This window comes from Perca fluviatilis, chromosome 21 (genome assembly GCF_010015445.1).
Source record: "Perca fluviatilis chromosome 21, GENO_Pfluv_1.0, whole genome shotgun sequence".
Taxonomy (NCBI): domain Eukaryota; kingdom Metazoa; phylum Chordata; class Actinopteri; order Perciformes; family Percidae; genus Perca; species Perca fluviatilis.
Genome location: NC_053132.1, coordinates 25,920,936 through 25,931,925, shown reverse-complemented (window position 1 = coordinate 25,931,925; position 10,990 = coordinate 25,920,936). Strand labels below are relative to the sequence as shown.

The following is a 10,990-nucleotide window of genomic DNA, read 5'->3' as shown; positions in this document are numbered from 1 at the left end:
TATTATGATCGCAATCTATACATCGCAGCGACGTATTAACTATGTCAGTGAGATGTATTAAAAGTTCCTCAGTTGTTCGCGGGTCATAATGAATGATCGTTTATTGAGCGTCTGGACGTCTTATTATGATCACAATCTATACATCGCAGCGACGTATTAACTATGTCGGTGAGATGCATTAACAGTTCTTCAGTTGTTCGCGGGTCATTTGGAAGCATCGTTTATTGAGCGTCTGGACGTCTTATTATGATCACAATCTATACATCGCAGCGACATATTAACTATGTCGGTGAGATGTATTAACGGTTCCTCAGTTGTTCGCGGGTCATTTGGAAGCATCGTTTATTGAGCGTCTGGATGTCTTTACTGTACACACACACACTGTTGATGTGTTGGACAGTGAATCTGAATTCTGCCCAGCAACATATTCGCGCCACAGTCGTTAAAGGAGGCGGAAAAAAAAGTTGCCAGTCTACGAAGGGTTAGGATGGAGACTGCTTCTTTGCTGCTGTCAAATACCATGGTAAGCACTATTTCATCTTAACGTTACGTTAATACAAATATTTCGACGTTTTCTCATGTGGAAGTTGGTGTTCATCGGACTAATAACAAGATATGTTAGTAAGTTACACCATGTCATGGTTTAAAGTAACTTTAGAGCCGTTAGATCAGGCTCACATCGCACTAGCCGCCCTTTTTCACATTCATTTAAAATTAAAATATCCGTGCTCTAGCTAGTTAGCTTGCTAGCTATATGTACTAATCTGACTGAATTTGAATGTAAAGTTAACGTTAGCTGCTATGTCAGTTGCAGTACATGCCAGTAACGTTAGCTAAGGTGAGGCTGAACGTTTAGGGAACGTTGGGGAACGTTAGTTTTTGGTTCTCTAAAGGTTAGTTCGAACCAAACCAAAAACTAACGTTTAGGGAACGTTCCCTCAGGGTTATAACGTTTAGGGGAACCAACCAACTGAAACGTTCTCCTGTGGTTGCACTGTTACCTCCACACAACGTTCCCGTTTGGTTGTTTTTGGTTGTTCAGAGTGCGGTTTTGAAATGTTTATTTAAACCAGCTCCATTTAAGTTTTTGAAGTAGCATATAAAAGGTTTGCAGTCACTTGATTTAGATTCACGCAAAAATGATTGGTCTTATAAAATCGAAGTAAGATAAACAACATAGCAAGAGAATATAATTATTTTTAGGCTGATAACAATTTGGTTAAAAACAATACTTTTGTGCTTGATTTCGTTTTTTTAACTGTATTAGGTGAAAATACTTAAAACAAGAATCTATCAATAGAACGATTTTCACAACTAAGAAAATTCACTTCTTTCATTTCTAACAAGTGTCTCAGTAGTCAGCTGCAAATATGGCTTGACCCCAAAAAAATTCTAACAAAAGATTTTTCAGTGGTTTACAGTAGTATCAGATGTACTTTAAAACATACTAAAAGTTTACCAAAGTTTGACTTCAAGAAAGGCCCCATTTTCAAAATGGCGGCCGCCAGGTCCTTAAAAAGACCATTACTCCTTTGTATTCCTACTACACCATGAATACTGGTACCTTATATATGTTTTGGCCATTTAATATTCTAATTAGCATATTTGTATTATAAATAACTGATTACAAGCACAATTATATATATATAAGCTATTGGTTACAAGCATATTTATGCGAAAAATAAGGGCAAATACAATTACAATTTAATAATAAAATTTCCCTTAAGTAATTGCATATTTCTCATATCGTTTTGCTTAGTGTTGGTGGTTTCTGTCCGTCAGCTCCCTTCTGATGAACCTCTACCACATCAGAGCCATCTCTTAAGTTTTTACAGCAAATGTGCCAAGTTTCTTGGTTTACAACAATATGACTCATGTTCAAAATTGGAGTGTACTTTTTCCTCAAGCTAATCCAACAATGTCATCCTCTCTTAATACACTCACATTGTTGGCCTTTGTCATGTGTTAGAAATCTTTCTAATGTTCTTTTGACACCCCCATAAAATGACACTGAGCATGTGTCTGAGAATAAGACATTTGTGCTGTAATATACACTACCGGTCAAAGGTTTTAGAACACCCCAATAGTTTTTTATTGAAATTTGAGCAGTTCAAGTCCAATGAATAGCTTGAAATGGTCCAAAGGTAAGTAGTTAACTGATTGAGGTTAAAAAAATAAGTAAGGTTACTCAAAACTGAAAAATAATGTACATTTTAGAATTTTACAAAAAGGCCTTTTTCAGGGAACAAGAAATGGGTTACCAACGTAAAGCTGTTCTGCAGCAATGGAGGTTGATCAAGCTTTGAAAGTTGGTGCTACCAATTCCCACAGGTGTTCCAACTTGTCTGGATTACTTACAACCCCCTCTGTTTGTATAAAAGTATTGTTGGAACACACTGTGGTACCGTACCCTTGTGAGCATTGTATGAACAGTATTGTACTGCAGAAAGTAGTGTGTTGCTATAAAAATGGTGGGAAAAAGAAAATTAACAATGGAAGAGAGACAGACCATCATAACACTCAAGAATGTTGGTCTTTCCTACAGAGAAATTGCGAAGAAAGTCAAGGTGTCAGTGAGTACAGTATTCTTCACCATCAAAAGGCACTTAGAAACTGGAGGAAACTCTGACAGGAAGAGGTCTGGCAGACCCAAAGCCACAACAGAATCAGAAGACAAGTTTCTGAGAGTCAACAGCTTGCGTGATAGGTGGCTCACAGGACAACAGCTTCAAGCACAGCTTAATAGTGGTCGTAATAAGCAAGTCTCAGTTTCAACTGGAAAGAGAAGACTTGGAGCTGCAGGTTTGATGGGTCGAGTTGCAGCAAGAAAGCCATTGCTAAGACGTCAGAATAAGAAAAAGAGGCTTGCCTGGGCCAAGAAACATTGTCAATGGACTACTGAAGACTGGAAGAAGGTGTTATGGACTGATGAATCAAAATTTAAAATCTTCGGTTCATCACACAGGATTTTTGTACGCCGTCGAGTAGGCGAAAGGATGGTTCCTCAGTGTGTGACATCAACTGTCAAACATGGAGGAGGAAGCATGATGGTCTGGGGCTGTTCTGCTGGATCCAGGGTCGGTGATTTGTACAGAGTGAAAGGCACCCTGAACCACAACTGCTACCACAGCATTTTGCAGCGCCATGCAGTACCCTCTGGTATGCGCCTAGTTGGTCAGGGGTTCATCCTACAGCAAGATAATGAACCAAGCTAGTCCAAGCTATGCCAGAACTACTTTAGCAAAAAAGAACAAGATGGTAAGCTTAAAAACATGGAGTGACCAGTACAGTCACCAGACTTAAACCCCATTGAGCTGGTTTGGGATGAACTGGACAGAAAAGTGAAAGCAAAGCAACCTACAAGTGCCACACATTTATGGGAACTTCTGCAACAGAGTTGGGAAGAACTTTCTGAAGAATATTTGATTTCCATTGTAGAAAGAATGCCATGAGTGTTCAGCTGTTATATCTGCCAAAGGGGGCTACTTTGATGAGTCAAAAATTTAGAATACATTTTGGTTTATGGATTTAACATCATTAGCGTTTCCCAAAACTGCCGGGGCTATCAAGCTAAACAATGGAGTTAGTTAACTAGCTAGGTAGCTAACTAACGTTAACGTAATATCTTACATGTCCCTAAGAGCCGATGTGGGTTTCTTCTTCTTTGAAATTTTACGGCAGCCGGCCCGATGCGGGTTTAGGTTTAAACACTTATCTTACGATACATCCGAGGGCTGTATGCTGTAAAGCCTGTAACGTGGATGAGACATAAAGCCATGGATGTATTAACAGAAGCTCTGTTCACAAAACTGCAGGCTAACCTAGCATAACATAATGATTACACCTCCTTGGTTGTCTAAATACATCCATCGTTTATTTAGATAATCATGGTAAGACCTTAAGTACAGACTACATTATTTACACTTCATATATTCTTTTTGCAATCAGTACAAATTATATGGTCTTTTATTTCAGATGAATCCATTCCACAAGCAAGAAAGCATTTCAGGACAGACTGTAAGTTAACATTTATGCATGCATTTAAGAAACCAGTCATATTTCCTATGGAACTACTGAAATTCAACCTGGTGCATATCACGTGACTGTTATAATGTATAACAACTAAAACCATTAATTATTCCATAGCCATGAGGACCTCCATTATCCGCATGGCACAGCGGATGGACACATTTGAGGAAAAGATGGATGAGCTGCTCATGCTCTTAAGGAGCTCCCAGTCACCTCCCTCTGCTCCAGTCGATGACGTGTTGCTGTCGCCCTGCTCAACAGTCATCGAGCTGCAGGAGTTCAACAGGAGTCTCGGTCAACAGGAGAGGAGGAACAAAATGGTAATTAAGTGGCCCTACCCTGCCCTAAGATAACACTATATAATTGCATAAATTAAAATATCATTATAACTGAACTGACTTCTCTTACAAAATGAGATTGTACAAGCTCTCCACTTTGTTCTACATGTGTAATTTGTATTTCTCTATTTTTTTTTTACAGCAACTTTTTCTGACAACCTTTCAACCAATGACGTTGTAAAACCGTATAGCCTGCAGGGCAGAAAGACAAAGGCCTTCCAGGACCTGACAATCTGCAGGGTTATAACAGGCAGGTGTTATTTTATTGTTCACATCAGTATTATGCGTAGCTTGGCTGATAAGGGGTTTTAATTTGACTTGTAACTTTGCTTCTTCTTGCTACTCTAGCGGCCTCTCAGAAAAACTTCCCCGCGCTGACTGCAGCAGACGTGGAGGACCCCCCAGTGCTCCCCCTCACAATATCCAACAGCCTAGTGTCAAAGGTCGACTCATTCAAGTTTCTGGGCTCCATCATTTCCCAGGACCTGAAGAGGGAGTCCAACATCCTTAAAAAGGCTCTGCAGAGGATGTACTTCCTACGGCAACTGCGGAAGCATGGCCTACCACAAGAGCTATTGCTCATCTTCTACACTGCTGCCATCCTCCTGCCTCCTCCCCTCTGGCAGGCGCTACAGATCCCTGCACACAAACAACCAGACACAAGAACAGCTTCTTTCCCTCTGCCATCACGCTCCTGAACTGCTGATAAGTGGGGTCATCCCCACTTTGGCCTTTCACCTACACATTACATACTTTATCATTCCAATATGCATCTTGCACACTACATTTCTGCCCTGCAAAGGCAAAAGACCTTAACTTGCTAGTGTGAAACTGAGAAAAATTTAAGTTTCTGTTTTGTCCAGACAAAAGTATTGTAGGTAAAACTCCCAAAATTTGACAATTAGTTGCTATAATTAAGAAATGTTTGTATGCAAAAAATCTTGAGCTCAAAATTGACCTTTGATCCTTGTTTGGCAGTTCCTGTACTCTTCCTTTGTATCATGTGACAAAAACAAGGAGTCATGCAAAGGCAAAAGGCAGTAACTGACATATAATCAATATTTGCTTGCTGTTCACCATACTTGCATCCATTATAAGAACACCTAACCAAGGTCTAGTCATCATGGTATTTGTTTTAAATTATATAGAAAACCTTTGCTTGTTCCTATTTACTGCTATAATGATCAGGATAGTGTGGCAACACTAACACAGTTTAACAGTATGACAGATAAGTAACTTTGCAGTACAGTACGAAAAAATACAAGTATTTTCTCAATAAAGATAATTTAATTATAATTGAATACAAAGGTATATTTATTTAACAATAAATATATAATGTTTAACACTAAGGGCCATCAAACTGCTTAAGATGCACAGTCAACAAGCTCAACTTGGATTACTACTTTTTAATTCTGAGATAACATTTAGGTTAGCATACTTTGTACAGGCATTAGCAATAACTAGCTTAGTGCTTTTATGGATTTATGGATGTGTGAGATTTGACATGAACACCTGCAAGAAGGAAATATAGCTCAAACACGTATGGATTGTTGTGGCTACAGCAGATGACGTGCATTGCTATGGATTATATCTTCCATGGATTATATCGGATTGCATGGAAAGGTAGGATGCCAGCTGTGTATTTAATAACTGGTTTTCAGCGTCTGATGTGAGGCTCCGCCAAGTGAGGAGGTGTGTCAGCATCAACGTTAGCGCTGTAGCTAGCAATGTAGCTAGCTCCGGGCTGTCACTGACAGAATAGGAATCATCACTTTATTTGATATGTCATGTGTATGTTCCGTGGTTTGTTGACAATTAAAAGCGGCAAACTGACAGTAGGCTACGACGAGGCTAGAGTACAGTAAGATCACGGCGGTACAGTAACCTCTCTCTTGATGCCTGGCTAAACAAAGTCCGAACACTCAACTTCAGCGTGCAGAGATCCGTAACAGCTGTTACGGCGTTCTGCTGTGGTTTCTCGTATGGTTTTGGATGTTACGGTTGTCTTTATTTTCTTGTTAAAACAATCAAATTGACTCACGATATTTATTCACATGATAAAGGAGGTCTCAAATACCCCAAAAGTGACATTAACTCATTTTTGCCCAAACATGTTTTCCTTTGTAGGGCAGATTTGCATTCTACATTTATACAATATATTGTGTTAATGTGCCTATATGTATGTTGTCTCTCTTGTGCAGTATGTGTCTATATGGCAAATAAAACGGATTCTTATATAAAAATGTTTTTTTTATTTTTTGGTACCATGGTTGTTAGTTTTTTAAAGGTTATGGGATTGTAAAAAATGACGCTACAGGAACGTTATCTAAAGGTTGCAACGGTGGGGGAACGTTAGGGGAACGTTATCTATAGGTTGCAACGGTGGGGGAACGTTAGGGGAACGTTATCTAAAGGTTGCAACGGTGGGGGAACGTTAGGGGAACGTTCTCTAAAGGTTCGGAGAACGTTCGATGTAACCAAAAACGAACGTTCCCAGAACGTTCAACCAACTTTCCATAATAACCAAAACACAACCAAAACCTAACCAAACCTAACCTTCAGGGAACGTTCGCGCAACCAAAAACGAACGTTCCCAGAACATTCTGGGAACCAAAAATTGTTAGCTGGGACTGAGTGCCGCACCCAGGGGCGCCGCCAGGAATTTTGGGCCCTATGACAAAAACTCTAATTGGGCCCCCTCTGCGCAGCTGTTGTCACCACATTTCTAGGACCTAACTGTCCCATCAAAAGCTTTACATAACTCTAATTAAAGGCTTGCAACTGTCTTGCTGCTTGTAGTTCAATACTAGTACTAGCACAATATATTGCTGCTGGTGATTTGTACATGCATGCAAGCAGGGGTTAAATTGGATTTTGTTATGTGGGGGGGCTTTCCCTAGGGGGGTCCGGGGGTGCACCCCCGGGAAAAAGAATTGAAAAATAAACCGTTAAATGGCACTTTCTGGAGAGTTTTGTGCAAAGAAATGGAGAAATAGTTTTACATGATATGTGCAAAACTGCAAGGTTAAGAGTCTATATTTTGCATTGTTGTAGTATCATCAGGTATTAGGGCATTAGGGACAAAATAGACATGCCATTTCAAACATCTTTCATTTATTGTCAGAAATATCATGTTTTCAAAAGCATCACTTTCATCATATTTTTTGTGACATATTTAGACTGCAAGCAGGCACATCCGGACACGAGTAGGCTTATGTGCCGGGGCTGAGCCCCGGAGAGCCCCGGCCCAATTTAACCCCTGCATGCAAGTCTAGTATGTATTTCACTATTTGATGCAAGATTGCCATATACTAATAAATAACACTAACACTACAGAACATTGACCCAAATTACCTAGTTCTGTATCACCACCACTTGATTACATACATTAGATACGATAGATTTTTTTGTGTTTGTGTGTGTGTGTTTGCAAGCTTCTCAAATAACTTGTCCTTCATGATGGGAATAATAAAGTCTGTATCTATAGATGTCATTCCATAATTCAATCTAAATGAACGTATCAAACTGGATTATTTTAATATTGTCTGTATCTTACATGCAGGCTCAGGTAAGCTACTCACTGTTTACAACTGTCCAGCATCCAGTACAGACAGTAGTTTTTATTTTTTATTTTATTTCATAATGATCATTATGTGATAAAATAATTGTTATTAATGTGTTTGAATTTTTGTCATTAACAAATATTTCATTTTCTTTTTTTGTAATTGTAAAAAGAGCAAGAGAGACAGAGAAATCCCCACAGACTCCCTGCAATGATGCTAACTGGCATGTCATTGACCACAATGTTGCTCACCTTCTTCACTGGGACGGGGAGGGGCACAGTTAGGGGGAGACTGGGGTGCTGCTGACTCATCTGTTGTTAAGTCTGCTAAAAGGGGCAGGGATAATGATTTAATATGAATATCTTGCTAAACGTTTCCCTGCACTGATTAAATGGTGATTAAATGTAGGCTAACACTAGCCTAGTCTGTAGCTAGCTAGCTTATTTCACTATGGACATTAAGCCAACAGGTTAATACCACTCACAGACTAGAGGCTACCCACCTTTCTTGGTGAAAAACTGGGTTACAGTTTGACACCCTTTCCTTTGTTTTTCCTCTCTTTCCTTTTTTGAAAACCAAATTTTGATATAACGTTACTTGGCAACATTGTGGTCACTGTAGTTCTGGCGCATCTACTGACTGCAACTAAACACCGTCGCTGAGTGCGCTGAGGCAGGACCAAACCATTTCATGCAGATACAGGGGGGTGGTCGGTCAATATGGATGTTTACTTTTTGGTCAATGGGGATATTTAACTTTTACTGCCAAAAACAAGTAAAACAAAGAGATCATTAATTTTATTATTATATTTGAAATATATATACTTGAATGATGATGGTTTAATAATTTTATATTAGTTTTTACCTATTTTTTGGGGCCCCTGTCAGTCATGGGCCCTTGGAATTGTCCTAACTGTCCCCCCCTATACGGCGCCCCTGGCCGCACCTCAGTCATACTTTGCTCATATCGGTTAATTTGATTTTTGTTTTGGCTTTAATGGAACTGAAATCTCAACAGGGAACATTTAAAGCTGAAGACTTGTTATATAGCTAATCAAAATTTAGCTAGCTAAAGGTAAATTCGACATGTAGCGTTAGCTAGCTAGCTAGCTAATCTGCCAACTAACGTTAAATCATATTTAAAAAAGGTTGTTCAGGGCGCCCCTCGGGGGGGCCCCCCCCCCCCCCCCTAAATTTTTTGTAAAGCCTAACAAAAAAAAAATTATTTCTTTTTTTTTTTATTTTATTTTTACCCTGCTTATTAACTAAATGACACTATGTAAAATTAGTTTAGGACAGTTTAGCTAGTAAGACTGTGGTTCGTTTCTGTACACTCGGCATTAAATCTGGTTAACAACTGATTTTGAAAATGGGGTTGGGAGTGTCAACGGTCATAAATCATCAGTTATTAGCTAGATGGTGCCCGTTTTCATGGGCTAACGTTAGCCTTCAAAACACTAATGAGCATCGTCACCTGTTACCATGATTTTCTTGCTGATATATCACTAACGTTGATTAATTAAAATAAAAACAATTTACTTGGCAAGCTAGCGTTAGCTTAATGTAGTTAGTGTCCAGTCACTTAACTTTAAGTTTTACTTTTTGTTGAAGCTAAATTGACCATACGCCTAACTGGGACTAAACACGTTCTATGGACATATTGAATCACATTTGACTTTGAGATCAATACAATTATCAATATCACAATAATTTAATTGGTATATTGCTTTTTTTTTCTCCCGTTTTTCCGTTAGAACGATGTAGCTATATGTGTGCATCTGTAAGATGTATGAAATACGTTGGAACGATGTATATATGTATACGTCGCGGAGAGAGCGGCTATATGTCGTTGAAACGTACAGCAGCGACGTCCTGGGGACGTCGTGCCAGTGAGCAAACGAGCAATCTACTACGTATCCCCGATGAATTTGGATTACATCGCCAATACATCGTGGCGACGTATGTGTGCTATAATGTTTATAGCAAGGGTAACTTTGGTAAACTGTTAGTTGATGTTTGTTTGCTTGTTTGTTTCACTAGTTATCCCTCATTAAAAAGGGGGTTCTTGCTAAGAATATCACCATCTTCTACAAAATGTCAGGAATACACTGTGTTCATTGCGAAACAGTAGTTACAATACTAAAAATACTGCATCCTCACAAAAGAGCAGTATTTTTTGATAGTAGCTTTCACATAGTGTGTCTGTTTTTATGTTGGTATGATGTATAGTGGAAGATCAGAAAACGTCGGCAGGAGAGAAGGCAATGCAGAGATGAAGGACATCATACCACAATAATAGTTGTGTGTATAAGCCTGATCAACAAGTGAAAAGAGTCAGGTATGTTATTGTCATATTAGTTTGTTGCAAGAAGCAAATTACACACCTGTAATCTGAATCTATCTAGTATTTGGGGCAGGCGCAGTGCCACTCATGATTCTTATGTGTTGCTCTATTTTTTTAACCCCCTGTGTGTTCAAGGGGTCCTAGACTTTCTCTATCTATTACATTGTACTTGAATTATTAAATACCTCTGTATATTAATCTCTTTCAGATAAGAGGAAAGAGTTTGAAAACTGATTTGATGACCACTGCTGAATTGGCCTGCTAAGAGAAAGAGGCACTAATGATTCCAGAAGAGGAAGCCAAAGAAGAAGACCTACACAGACTTTGAAATGGGTAGGTAATAAACTATTAAATCATATCCATCTATCAACAGTAAATATTTTAACCCTTTGGAAGTTGTACTTAAGTTACATTTTGTATTCAAATGTAACCCTAATGTGCAGTGAAGGAGATATACCACACGTCCTTCCTGCTGCTGCCAGACTTTATAATCAACACTGCTCCAAGTAGACCACACGCACCCTATCTAACAATTTACTCACGTGCAACATCAATGTACACCTTTTTTATGCAATATCAATAACTCCTCTGTGCAATACTGTGAATACCGTATTATTAAACTTTCTGTCTGTATACTGAACAGTTTTAACTGCTTTATTCTTGCGTTTTTACTGATGCTTTTGTCATTGCACTTTCCTTCTGGTGCAGTATCACTGA

At 39.0% G+C, this 10,990-nt stretch overlaps 1 long non-coding RNA gene across 1 annotated transcript; it reads left to right on the top strand.

The window, feature by feature from the left end:
- The first annotated feature begins 457 nt into the window (after positions 1-457).
- On the top strand, positions 458-10,546 carry LOC120550626. Its single transcript, XR_005637759.1, has 3 exons — positions 458-523; positions 10,159-10,267; positions 10,482-10,546. It is a non-coding gene; the product is annotated as an uncharacterized LOC120550626 (long non-coding RNA).
- Positions 10,547-10,990: the final 444 nt, after the last annotated feature.